Below are 14,273 nucleotides of genomic sequence, written 5' to 3'. Positions count from 1 at the left end.
CCAGGACTGGTGACATTCTAATTGGGGAGCAAGGAGGGGAATCCTCCAGCTACAAGGACATTCTCGTTCAAAATGTTCTAACCTTCCAGCTTCTCTTACGATTTACCTTAAATCTAACTTAGGGGGATAATCGAGAACATACACACACAGATTCAGTCTGAATGTGGCATTTTGGAGGCAAACCCCAGCTGAGTACACAAGAGTATGTTTCAGCTTTGCTAGAAGAGAAATAGTTATGCATTATACATGGACTATAAAGACGTTTTATGTAAGCCTGACTTTTCAATGTTTGATTTTTAGAACTTAAAATGTTCCATGTGTTTAGTATTTCTTGTTCAGCTACGCTAAAGAAAAGTGGTCAAAAATTCTGTCTCCGCATATGTGTGGCATATTTCAGGAATGTTTAATGTATTATTATTTCTGGAGCTATGGGGTTTGTGAACACGGCTTTTACATCCATTACTGGTTGTAGCCAAGAGGTCGTTTATTCAATACATATTCACTGAGTACCTACTGCGTGCCAGGTCCCATTTTAGGTGTGAAAGATACAAGAACCAAGTCCACACATCAGAGGAAACAGGCCATAAATGAATCTATAAGTAAATATAATGTAATATCAGGTAATGAAGAAATAATTCTTGCTTTAAGCCCAGGACGGGAATGTGGGTGGGGCCATTATTTTAGAGAAAAAGCCTCTCCCCTGAAGTCTCATTTGAATAAAGACATTAATGGTTCGTTTGGTTATCTGGGGAAGAAGTGTCCAGAGCAGATGGAGTGCCCCAGGCACCACTGGACTTCCTGGAAAAGCCTGAAGGCCATGTGGAGTGAATGAGAGGGATGGCTTGTAATCGGAAATGAGGTCTTAGAGAAAACCATATGTCCTAGGGTTCCTGGTGTCCCCGAAGTGAAAGGGCCACCGAGCCCAGTTTCATATTCTGGAGCTTCAAATGATGATAATCAATTACAAGGCGAGCCCGCTACCAAACTGCAATCTCCTCATTAAGTTTCACCTTACTGAATGTAAAAATGGATGTTGGGTGTTTTATCTCCTGGGCCCACTTATCTCTGCATTTCTCCTGCCTGAAATGCCCTTCTTGACTCCTCTCCCTATTTAATTTCTCCCCTATTCCAAAGCATAATTTAAGCTCTGCCTCCTGGAAGGATGCGCCCCTTCCTGGGGATGCTGGGGCTGACAGTGAGAGTGGTTTTTCTGGTTCTGCAACTGGAGACTTTTACTGGGGACTTCCTCACCACCCATAGACTGGCGTTCAGGGCAGCTCAGAAGTTGAAGGCATAAGCGTTGGTGGGTAGTTCTCTGTGTGTGTTTCTCTGACAAGGGTATTCCTAAGTCCCATGAGATTTTAAATGAATCTCTGATTTAAAAAGATGGAGAACCACCACTCTTGCCCAGTGCTTCTCAAACATCAGATGTGCACATGAACCATCGACGTTTCATTAAGATGAAGGCTGCCATTCAGTAGCCCTGGCGTGAGGCTTGGTGCTGCTGGTCCCACGGTCCCACGGCCACACTGGGTGGCAAAAAGCTAGAATAATTCTAGCCAGCACTTGCTTGCATACACTGGCATGTTGCTCTGCCCCGTAAGCAGACTGCAGGTTTCTGGACAGCAAGAGGACCACTCACACTTCTTGGCTCTTGTCCCACAATTGGGACTAATAGAAAAAGACCCACCATCGGGCCTGCCAGATGCCTAACTCTACAGACATGAGTGCATTAACTGAGCCTGATTAGAACATCTCCTCTATGCCCACTTTTTTAGTCTCACTTAGGCTTCTAAGGTTACCCCCAAGTGTTCAAGGCTAAACTTTTCCGTAATTCAGAGCTGAATCTCAGAACCCCTAAACTCTTCCTCAGGCAAGTCTTTTCTCTCCCCATAAATGAAATAAAAATCCACCAAGCCTAAAAGCCTTCAGAGTTAGTACATGAAATGTACTCATTTGGAAGGATAATTCACTGTCTCCATGAGGGCGCTCACCCTCACTGAGGATGTTCAGTAGCAAAAAGATGGCCAGTACAAACAGATAATGTGGAACATCAAAGAGACCCGGATACATCAAATCAGCACCACCAGCCCTAGAACGGGCAGGTTTGGGATAAACTGTCTTGAGCCCAGAAGTGAAGTCTTACAAAGGGCAGAGACGGAAAGTTTCTAGAAGGTGAGGAATGGTGTAGAAAAGTGAAAATGGGGTTTTGGAATGAAATAGCTACTCCAAACAACCTGCCACTCTATATTTGCGCAAGCTGTAAAAGTTACTTAATGTGGAAAAAAAAAAGTGTTTTTAACAGCAGCTAACTATAGAGCAAATGAAAAAAAATTTACACGTAAGACATATGTGTAAAGAATGTCTGTGTGCAAAAGGAATTTTTCATGTGGTATTTAATAAATATATACACATATTATTTGTACTTATAAAAATACCACATGCAATGAAAGCTATGCATAAATATTTATAAAAATCCCTTTATCTAAGTAGGCCAGTAACATTTAATATTTTTCAATAAATCCATACATAAAATATATACATTCGTGCCAAATGGAACATATATTTTGAAATATGAACCCCAAGTAAAACTGAGGAATCTGGAGTAAAATCCAGGTATCTGCCAAAGGAAACTTCGGAGCCGTTGTCATTTGAAGAAAAGAAACAATGCTGGGTCTCTTATCTTGCTGGACTGTTTTGCTGGTCAGATTTCTAACATCTCTTCAGCTGAGTTTTGTATTTGACTTCCAGCCTGACGGCCATTTGACCTGCCAACTATTATTTTCTTTGAGGGTTTTACCACTCCACCCAAGTCTTCTGCTCTCCAGAGCGGTTGTGTGCGTTTCCTTTTTCCTTTTCACTTCACCTTAACGTCAGCCGTGGCTTACAACCCCGGCTTATTGTGCATCCTCTAAGGTTTCAGACCCGGGGGGCGTTGCGATGAGGACCTGAAGCTGACGGCGCTCGGAAAGTCAAGGTCCTCTGCAGGGTATCTGCTTTGTGCCAGGATTTCCGTCCAACCCGAGAGTCCCAGGGTCCGGGCCAGGCCCGGAGCGCCCGACTCCCCCCCGACTGGGTTCCAGCCGCCTCCCCAGGCCGACCGTGCGGCCTGGGACCTCGCAGCCGGAAAACGCCGCCCTTTCCTGTCGCCTACTCATTAACCCAGGAGAAGGACTCGAGAAGGAAGAGACTGAGACGGATTAAGAAAATTAATTAACCAGGTCGAAGCTGGGCCTTCGGGCGGAGGGGCGGGGCGTGCCGCGGCGGTCGCCGGAATGACCGGCGGGCGCAGGTGCCTCCAAGGGCGGAATTTTAGGCTCCCGGGCCGGCAGCTGCGCCACTTGCGCCTCGTCGCGCGTCGTGGACTGCCGCCACCCGCCTGCCCCAGCTTCAGGCAAGTCTCTGTAGGGACCCCGCGGGAGAGGAAACACCTCCCCCTGGGCTGGAAAAACCTGCAGCGTCGGCTGTTGGCGCGCCCACTCGCTCAGCCCCCAGCCCCAGGCGTCTCCAGTGCGCCAAATCCACTCTCCGGGTTTTGGCAGCAGCTCCAAAGGGAGCGAGCTGGAAACTGACAAAACACGACCTTTCCCCCGAGCCGAGGCGGAGAGTGGCCGGGGGACCCGGGGCCGGGCAGGGTCGGCGCGGTCAGGTGGCCCCGCTTCCTCGAGAGTCACCCGCCCTAGGCGCCCGAGCCTCGCCGGGCTAGATCGGCTTGTGGAGACCAGGAGAGGTGGGCGCGATTTTTAGTGCAGGTGTCCAGGGTGCGGGTGGAGTCCCTTTGTCCTCGCGCACCCAGGCGCTAGCACCCCGGGGTCCCTCTTTGAACCGAGCGTCTCCCGCAACCTCCCTGTGCGGAGAGAGCTGAACGCTACTGCTCGGAGCAAAGCCGCATCCCTAAGGGTGGCGGCAGGGCGGTAACAACGGGTGCCCATTGTACTCCGGGGGCCCGCAGGCGCTGTAGCGGCTGACCCCCGCCCGCTCTGCGGGGCCGGGGCGCAGGTACCGCGCCGGGGTGGGTCTGCGGGGCTGCGCGCGCCCTCCGGCCCGCCCCGGCCCGCCCCCTGCGCCGCCGGCCCCGCCCCGAGCAGCCCCGCCCTTCACAGGTTCAGGCTCTGCGTCCCGTCGCCGCGCGCTCAGTCGGGCGCGCACCTTCCCTGCCGGCGGTGGCCAGAGCGGGTTGGGAGCCCAGCGGCGGGGCTGGAGAGCGGGCCGCGCCTGGAGACCCGTGGCCTCGGGCACCTTCACGCCGACTCGGAGTGGATAGTGCTGTGAGGTGCCGCGCGGGCCGAGCCGGCTGGATCTGCGGGTAACGGGCCGGGACTGCGTGTGCCCTCGGGAGGCATCCGTGCGGGGCGTCCCGCCCTGGGGCAGCGGCTGGGAGCGTCGGGGTGGCTGGTGAGTTGCTGCCTGCCCAGGGCTCCTTCCTCTTTGCCTGTGAGTCTGTCCGATCCGCGGTCGTGGCCGCTTCCGGCGTGCGCGGGGTACTAGGCTTAGAAACGCTCAGGGAGCGGGGATACCGAGAGCATCGCCTTCCCAGCTGGTGTCCAAAGGACCAAAGGGGACCATAAAGCAAACCAGGAGGTGTTCGGGTGGCATGAGCGGGACGCAGAGCTCCACCATTTGTGCCCACCACTTTTCAGGGTGGGGCTGCACGGCTACGCTGCACCCTCTGAGTTATTGACAGCCATTCTGGGCGCGTATTGCATTTTTCCATCTGAGAACAAACCGCACATGGCTACCGCTCCCCTCCCGTCGTGGGTTGGCACCAGGACCGCACCTGGGTGTACCGTGCACATCTGCGGTGGCAGTGTCCGCCGGGTGCCCTCTCCTCCCTTGACAGGGGGCATTGTGGCAGGAGCTCCAACCTGCAGATCTGGCAGTTTATAATTGGATTTTTTGATTTTTTTTTTTTTTTTGGACGGTGGTTTCTGAACAGCTGAAGCGTTTTCAAGATTTTTTTTCTCTTTAAAACTGCCTTGACACAGACGAGTATCAGACATGTGAGGACGAATGGATCTGGCCAGTCGTTTTTTTGTTATGAATTATTGTACTCCATCCCCCTCTCGACTTCGGGAGGCATGTGTTTCATCTTATAAATAGAAAGTAGCATATTTTTTGGCAGGACCTCCTTTATACTGTACAGTCTAGGAGAGGTCAGTTTAAAAATAAATATGCACTTGAATGTTGAATTACCGAGAGCCAGGCTGTGGCTGGGACAAGCTGCGTGGACAGCAGCATCAAAGCCCAGAGCACAGCTGTGTTGAAAAGAGTAAAAGCCCCAGAGTGCAGCCCAGGCTGACAGTCAAGTAATTACATTTTGTTTAAAAAAAAAAAAAAAGTGAGTGAATTAAAATGAGGGCGGGAATAGGAATGTCAGGAGGGTATTGCAACATGAATCTTTCCAGACCTGGTATATTTGGGGGAGTCGCTGCTTATGTGTCTGGGAAGGGGGAGGGAATGGATGAATGTGTTAGGGAGACAAAGATTTCCTCCCCACCCCCAACTTTTAGGCCTCACAATATTAAAGAGTTTCTTGGGGGTGCTGCCTTTTAGAAAGAACAAGAAATTAGGAGTGCAGCAGATGTCCGTATTTGAATAGCAAAGCCAGTCTTGGAGACTTCCCTTCACATCACAGGAGACAAAAGGCTCCACATGAAGCTGTGATCATGCCGCAGGGGTATCTCGAAGGCGATTTAAGAGACTCCTATAATGTTCTAACTTAGAAAAGATCTTGCATCTAACAACCAAGAAACGCAGCTTCTCTTTTTTTCTGGACGGTTCTAGAGGTCTTCTCTTTGACACCACCTGTGATTTGTATGTATCGATTGGCAGTTAAAGAGTCAGCTAGACCCTATGTGCGTGGCATAAACCCTTTTCAGAATAGATTTAAACGCTCAGGAGGTAAGTTGGGGCAGTTGTGACATGTTCAGCATTGGCACATGTGGAATCAGGGATTGCGCATATTTGTATAGTCCAGGAATGGTGGAAAGTTCTCTCTCCATTAAGTCCCCCAAAGAATGTCGATTTCCCAATGGGCCTCACTCACTGAACACAACCCTTGAGTACCAGCTTCTGGGCTCGCAGATAAGAACTTTGCAGAAATTTGGAAGTGTTTCTGGATCCATGGCAGTTTCTGTTTTCCAGTGGTATCATCTGCAAGAGATTTACATTATGAATTCCATGATTGGAACATGGTGTTGTGGCTATGGGAGCAGCTACAGACATGAAATCAGATGAGCTCCCCCTTCCCTCCAGATCTGAGCAGGGAAATTCTGTTTTCTATCTGAATGTAACATGGAAAGACAGCTAAAGGAATGAGTGTTGCAACTCTTTTTTTTTTTGCTTTTCATTGTAAATGTAAATGTGCAAGAAGAGTAAATACAAAGCCCTAAAAATTATCACAGATGTGCTCACGTTGAGCTGGTTTGTCTATCTGCTGTCCAGCTTTCCCTTTAGTGTGGTGTTTTATGTCCAACATGCTCACAAAAGCTGCCCTTTTTTGCTTCTAGAATTCATGGTATTCAACAGCAGTGGGGATAAAGTTGCTTTAACCTGCCTGTATCACCCCAAAATTTTTACCAGGCCATAAATTTTTCCCAAGCTCTCTGCCTAGTCAGTAGCCATTACATTTATCCAGTGGGTAAAGTACAATTCATAACCTGAAGAGACCCTCCAAAAAGACTGCTCTGATGTTTTCTTTGTAACTATTAAAATTCTTATTTGGGGTCTAATTTCGTTTTGGCCTGGCCTCATTCTTTCTAACCAGAAATCCTGTGGACCCGATTATTCACTGATTGAATAAGAACTTCAGTCTATTTTTAAATGCAGTATGTTTGCCAGAGAATAAGGGTAGTCATTTGAAACTAGTAGATTCAGCCAGGTACAAAATCTCCTTTACCAAGGACTGAAGCCCAAGAATTCCGCTAATGCATCACGCTGTTCAGGACTTTGGATGATAAATGTATCCTACATGGAGCCTGTCCTGAATGCCAAGCAATCTTCTCAGCCCTTTACCTCGATTTAACTCATTTATTTCTAGCAATCATGCTGTGAAGGAAAAACTGTTACTATCCCCATTTTACAGATGTGGAAGCTGAGGACAGATCTGTTCTATACTTGCCCAAAATTACACTATACTTGCCCAAAATTACACTAAAAGGAACAAATCTAAATATGCGTATGTAATTTAATTGGCACGCAGGAGTGGCTAATCCTGAATGAATGTCAGCACCTCTTGAGGGTAGGGAGATGGGGAAAAAACCCTAAGGTTAAGAAGCCTCTCTGGAGTCAGGCTGCCCTGGGCTCATAACCTAACTCTGGCACTTAATACCTGTGTGACTTTGAGCAAATTACTTAGCCTGCATACCTCAGCTTAGCAATTATAAAATAGGGATAATAATATGAACTCTGAGAATGAAATGAGTTAAAAAAAAAAAAGTAATGCACTCAGAACAGTGCCCAGTCCTGAGTAAGCACAAGAAAAGGTTGATGCTTTCATTGTTGCTTTTATTTTTTTTCCTAGGTGCTTAATACTGGCTCTCTTGTTTAATATCCATAACTACTCTTTGAGGTAGATAGTATTGTTCTTATTTTCCGGATGAGAACACAGCCTCAGAAAGGTTTAATAACTTGGCCAAGGTCACACAGCTGAGTAACAGAATCAGGTTTGGAATTCAGGTCTAGTTGACCTTGTACTAAATACCACACCCCCACCCCTGGGGGAGGGAAGAGGAGGGGCAGGGAGGCTATTAAATCTGACTCTTCTGAGGGTTTTTGGCTTCTGGCAGAGAGCTCCTTTCGTAGTACTCTATTCAAAGGAAGATGGCAGTAACTGCCAGCCTTGGGGAATACCATGTGAGTGATTTCATTTTTGAAGATAGTTTAGTCTCACAGGTATGGCAACAGTCTTCTCCTGCAGTGGATCCAGCATCAAACTGCTAGAGTTAACCTGAGCATTTAGTTTATACCAGAAATGAAGAGATGTGCTACGTGAAAATGTAGAACTCGGAAAAGAAGAGGGGGGACAAAAAAAAGCCCGAAACATCCAGGAACGAGCTCAGGATGAAGTGGAGCTTAGGGTGGACCTCATCCTTGTGTTGAAGTTCTGAGAAGCCAGGGGTTACAGTGTCCCGTAACTAGTCTGGATGGTCACCTCCTTCAGGCCAGCGCCCACACCCACAGTGCCTGGCCCTTCAATTCCCTGGCATCCAGTGGACATTTAATACATGTTTCCTAACGACGCTGCTTCAGGAGGAGCTAAGCAAGAGTCAGGAGCCACCAGTAAGCTGGGCAGGAAGGTTCTGTCCTTGGCGGAAGTCGGCCTCATTAACAGTTTCAAGTTCTACATATGCCCCGGGCCCTGCCAGATAAGTGTCTGGTGCGACAGATAGAGGGGAGGGGTCCTGGGAAACCTACCAGAGGTGCCCTGGATAACCTGCGGGGGGCTGGCCTGGCCTCTGTGCCTTGGATTTGTGGGATTGCGATTAGCTGGGGGAGGCTGCTCAGACCTAAGGAGGGGTTCTAGAAAGAATGGCTCGAAATAACTCAGGTTGCCTCAAAACCAGGAGCAGTAGTCTTCCAGCTGTCAGCCTCCATTTGGAATCTGCCCTTCTCCTGCCCCACCCTTCTAAAGGTTACAAAGGAAACAGCACCCCACAAACCAGGATAAATAATATAAGTAGCCAAGTAGTTTTACAGCAATGGTTGGGTATGTTTCTTTCCTTTAAAAAAAAAAATGCCTTCCTTGGCCTTGATACATTTCTTCAATGCCAAGTTCACCAGTATCTCATGATGATGGGCTGCGTTCGCCCATCTGGTGGAAAAGCCATTTTTAAAATGAGACCACAGTTTTATAATATGAATCATGATATTGATATTTTATTGAAAGTTCTCTTGTTTCTGAAGAGCCAAGCAAACTGATGAATTTGGAAGCTGGTGAGTTCCAAATTAGTATTTGTTGACTCCTTGTTGCTCGCCCAAGCCATGGATTAATAGTAGAATCCTCGAGTCTCAAATGTGAAATTAAAAGAGCCTGATTTTCAGTGATTCGGGTTTTGTTTGTGTATTTGAAAAAGCCATTACCTACTTTCTAGTCTTTGGTTCTTTGTTAAACCGTGTCGCAGTGATAACACGTCTGCAGTTAGCTAGGACAGCACCACCTCACTGGGACCCTGAGCTCCGAATAGCATCAGGCAAGGACTCTTTGGAAAACTAGCTTGCTTAAGGTCCCTTTCTGCAGGACTTGTCAGAGCATTTAATACGTCACTGTGTTCAGTGAATCGCCACAAGGAGACAGCGTCCAGGGTCTCAAATCATTAGCCCACAGAGCAGCTGACAGGGCTAGTCTGGCCGGAAACACACTCTGGGAGCCAGTGAGCCAGAGGCAGAAGCCACACACTGCAGTCTGCCCTGCGGAGCTGAAGAAAGCCAAGGACTTTCTAGAGAACCAGCCACAAGGACACACCAGAAGGTGTGAGCACACCTGTCATTCTGCTATTTGATCAAATTAATGCAAGACTGATGGAAACAATCACAGAGGTACCGGACGTGAGACAACAGCGTCTGGTCTTAGCTCTGATCCAGGTGTGACGGACCTCAGGGCCTTTTTCTCATCTCTTCAGTGAGGCGTTTGGTGCTAGATCACCTCTAGCTGTAGAGTCCAGTGAGCCCGGAGCAGTGACACTTATCAGCATAGCTCTCTTACTACTAATAATAGAAAACCCGGATCTGCAGCGAGACTGCCTGAGCCCGCGTGCAAGCCAGAGGACTTCAAAGCCAGGCCTCTGTTTAGACAGCTTACACGCTCGGGAATCTGTCATGTTCTGGTGACAACTCGAAGGTCATATTTGTGGACACATCATGCCAATGATAAATAACCATGTGTTTAGTTGAAAAAGACCTGTTCAAATTCATTATAATCATTTAGGCTACACACATTTTTTAAACAAGGCATTTTTGGTTTAATGTGGCTTTGCCATTTCAGAATGTATTTGATTTCTTTCCCTTTTTATTTATTTTTTTAAGTTTTTTTAACCTTTTTTTTTTCCCCCAAGGGTCAGTTCAGACATATAACATTGATTTTAACACAGCAGGAGACGAGGCTCGACTGGCCCTCTGTGTCCCAAGGCAAATGCTGGCCCTTCTGTGGGTAGGCTCTGCCCCCTCATCTGTGAAGCCATGGAAGGGGAGGGATGGGGGCACAGAGGAAGCAGATAGACACTTTCCAGGCTCTTTTCTGGCTCTAGACTGGTGTCATTCTATGACTCTTTCTCCCCCTTGTATCTGAGGCATTTCCACAGTGTCTAATACTTTGTGTTGTAACACTTACTGCATTTATTTATTTATTTTTTAAAGATTTTATTTATTTATTTGACAGAGAGACACAGTGAGAGAGGGAACACAAGCAGGGGGAGTGAGAGAGGGAGAAGCAGGCTTCCCACGGAGCAGGAGCCCGATGCGGGACTCGATCCCAGGACCCTGGGATCATGACCTGAGCCGAAGGCAGATGCCTAACGACTGAGCCACCCAGGCGCCCCACACTTACTGCATTTAAATGATCATTTATTGACCCTCGTGGCTACCTAGCTAGACTGCCGGCTCCTTGGAAGTAGGGGCTGAACCTAGTTTATATCCGCTTTCATCTTTTTTTTTTTTTTTTTTTACAACAGAACCTAATGGAAAAACAATCTAGCCCTAGCCTGTGATGTGATTCTGCCTCTGGCACGGTCTTCTCAGTGTTGTCGGGCCAGAAGTCACGTTCACTTCCAGCTTACTCAAATACCGCCCTAGTAACGTTACTCTTTCCCAGGCGACAGAACCCGCACGTTCAAAGGGAGGCACCTCTTGTCCTTTGGTTCTGGTGGTAAGGATCACGCAAGGTGCTCCGAGGAACAAGCCAGCCCCAGAGCTTACTTCTCGGCTGGGTAGCTGTTGGTGGATGTGAGTCACTAGCCAGGGGCTGGATGAAGGCAGGTGACCTCACTGAGTCCATCAGCTCAAGACACAGGGCCCACTGTATGCCTATCACAGTTTTTCCTGCCCTCAGATGGCTTCAGAGTGAAATGTCTTCCACGATAATGTTGATTTTTTTGGCTTCATGTAAGTTTAGTATAAGTTTCTGTTGATGGGTGGGTTTTGTTCTCACCAGCTGTGGGCTCCCCTGTGGTACAGGTGGGGTGGACAGCTGCCGACATGTCCCCGGGACAGTGTGGGGGGGAAACGGTGACTTCTTCCCAATTCCAGTTTTTTCTTAGAATGAGGAATTATGCTTGGAACCAGAACATGTTGGGGGTTTTCACACAATTTAAAACAATCCGTTTATGCACGTGGCCAGATCCCAAGGTCCAAAAGAAATAAGGTTGGAGAAGAATCCCAACAATGAACTTCTGGCCTTTCTTGTTCCTTTTGCAGCTCTGGTTTCTTGGAATAATTAGTAATAGTAAACTCTCTTCCCACTGATTTGTCAGCTCATGGCCTAACAGAACTTTGTCAAGCACTTGATGTGTGTTTTCTCCTCCTAAGAAGACATTGTTAGTATCCCCACTCTGCAGATGAGCAAACTGAGGCTCCCAGAGAAAATTACTGGCATTGCTTTGTACCCTTAATTTGGTACCGGGAAGGATGGGAAAAGATGATGAACATTTTATAAGCTGGTGGCCAGTATTTTGATTCTAAGGATACTTAGATAAGGATTCTGAGGATACTTAACTTCATTAAAAAATATTCTATTTTTTCCTTAAAATTCCCTGGAAACTAGATGTTTCTGCAGACGTAGAATCACAGACCCTAACATTTCACAGATGGAAGGGTCCTTATTTCGGCCCTCCTCTCTCATTGTGACAAGATAACACTAAGGCCCTAAGAGTTGAGTGACAGAAAACAAGTCCTCCTTGGCCCTGTTCTCTTTCAAGCTTTTTTTTTTTTTTTTCTTTCTAGCCAAAGCAAAGAAAGAAAATCTTACTATAAAGCCAGTCTATTACCAGATTTTAAAATTTTTTTAGTGAAAGAGGAGGAAGGAACAGGTAGGGAAGTTGGCCCTACTTTTCTCAGTCTCCCTTCCCTCCACCAGTGACCCAGAGGTGCCTGCCTTGAGCTCCGAGCGTTCCAGGGAACGCGGTGTGAAGAACCACCATCGTAAAATACTTTGTAATACTAAGGATAGATAAATCTTCCACACAAATCTATGATTATATCCTCTCTGCGTGTCTGTAGCTTGCATGCACTTGCCAGGGACTGCTCCTTTAAGTTAGGAGCATGGCCTAGAGGAAATCTCCCCTAACTTCCCCAGGCAGGAATGCTTGTCTCTGCCTCCCCTCTGGAATCCTGACTTGGGAACTCAGACTCAGCAGGGAAAGCCTCTCCCTTTCTTCAAGCTGATTAACTCAAGTTGTTTTAGACTTCTTCCTCAGACACGGCCCCACCTGGCCTCCCCATGAACTTTCATCACATGCCTAGTTCTGTCCTTGGGACCATACAGATTCCCTCCCACCTGACAGCTTATCAGATATTTAAAGAAAATAACTGGAAGCCCTTACATATTTCTTTATCTGACCAATAGCGGTTGATAGTAATTTGCCCACCTCCAAGAAGTCCCATTCATTCTCAAGGCTGAGAGATTTGGCCCTGGAGAGAAAGGATGCTTGTACATTCCAAGGGGAAGTTAGCCCCGTGTCAGAGGAAGGAATTACCCTCTGAGCAAGCTGGAGGTGGGAATTCCTTCCAGTTGTGGAGATTGTCCACAGGGTGGCCATAAACCATTTTATTGATGACTGCTACAGACAACATTTAAAGAGAAAATGAAAGTTGTTATTTTATTAATAGAATGCCTCCCCTCCTTCATGTTGAATCTAGTAGATGTTCTAGTTTTTCATTTGGTGTAAAGATGATGCTTGGTGTCTGCACAGCATTCAGTTCTTATAAGCCCCTTTAAGAGAAGCAGGTTTGGGGTTATAATCTCCATTTAGGCAGAAGGCAACTGGCACCCACGTGTGTCTGGAGTTCTACAAGGAGCTTGCAAGTCTGGCTCCAAGTTTTAGCCCAGGTGTCTTCTCCGCTAAGGCCTAGAACCACAGCTTGGTCTCCTGTTGTTGTGTTTGCCAGTATGTTCATTCATTCGGTAGGTGTTTTTCGCAAGTATTTGCTCTGTGCTAGTCCCACATTGCTATTCAAAGCAACCCTTTTCTGGAGAATGTCCATTAGAGTTTCTTGAGGTTTCTTTGTACCTCTTGGGCCAAATAATCCAAATTTCCCCTTAACCTGTTTCCTTTTGAAAGGAAAGGTCAGGAGGGCGAGCTCATTGTTTCTCCAGGGCCTCATTCTTTAAGACTGACTTAAATACAACTAGCGAGTCTGCATTCAGGGGAATGTATTGTCAATTTATTCTTGAGTCTTGCCTGTCTCTCTGAGACGCTATTTGCACATTGCAGTCAAGGATAGAAGCCCTTTCCCTTTCAAACAGCACGATGACAAATATTCTCTGCCTTAATCCCAAAGATCTGTAAGAGCCTAGAGAATTACTGGGGTTTGCACTGATAGGCTGTAAGATTCTTACTCTGCATGGATAGAGAAAGGTTAAAATGTCCTACAGACGGAAAAAGGAAAGAAAGCCTTTGCCACAAGAGGCCACAGCTCCGTTGTTAAATGATTTTATTTATTTTTTTTCCTGTAGGAGGCCTAGAAAGACTCCATCTTGCATTTTCAACAGGATGGGCAGGGAAGAAAGTCAAGGCAGTCTCTTTCAAACTTTCTCATCTGTTCATTTAACAAACATTTGTCCAGTGCCAACTATGAATTAAATCTAGTTGTCTCTCCCCAGAAGAAGGCAGCCTAGTGGGAGACCCAGTAATGATTACAGCGAAGTGTCATAGCTGGTGGGTTTGAGGTATTAACAAGACAGAGTAGCAGCTCCGTGTAAGAGGCCCTGGGGGAGCCGGCTGGAAATACTAGCCGCGGGGGTGGGCAGGACCCTGACTGCTAAAGTGGGCCTCACACGAGTTGTTTTATGTCCAGGCTGTAAGGGTGGGCCAGCCACCGAAGCCCGAGAGTGACAGGGTCACTTGGGCATTGTAGCTGGCTCACGCAAGGAGACGAGGTTGGAGGCAGGGAGACAGGTGGGGTGGCAGATGCCCTTATGCAGGAGAGCGATCTTGAGGCCTAGAAAAGGCTGAGGCCTTGGGGTTGACGAGGGGAGACAGCATTGGGCCTTGATGTGGAGAATGAGGCAGGGGAAGAAGTTGGGGATGACAGCCGGGTTTGGGATTTGGGTGACTTCCTAC

The 14,273-nt window shown here is 47.5% G+C and overlaps 1 protein-coding gene across 3 annotated transcripts in view; it reads left to right on the top strand.

Annotated features, from left to right (window-relative positions):
- The first annotated feature begins 3,616 nt into the window (after positions 1-3,616).
- CDC42EP3 (CDC42 effector protein 3) overlaps positions 3,617-14,273 on the top strand; it is a 23,936-nt gene continuing 13,279 nt past the window's right edge. For 2 of the 3 annotated variants that reach the window (XM_035000928.1, XM_035000930.1), the window contains exon 1: positions 4,119-4,395. The gene's annotated coding sequence lies outside the window, so the exon portion shown is untranslated. Of the gene's footprint in view, positions 3,731-4,118; positions 4,396-14,273 lie in introns of those variants that run through there. The other variant, XM_035000932.1, reaches the window with a different exon arrangement.

Source organism: Mirounga leonina, unplaced genomic scaffold (genome assembly GCF_011800145.1).
Source record: "Mirounga leonina isolate KUSES-001 unplaced genomic scaffold, KU_Mleo_1.0 Mir_125, whole genome shotgun sequence".
NCBI lineage: Eukaryota > Metazoa > Chordata > Mammalia > Carnivora > Phocidae > Mirounga > Mirounga leonina.
Note: the sequence above shows the minus strand (reverse complement) of the source record. Positions and strands in the feature narration are given on the sequence as shown.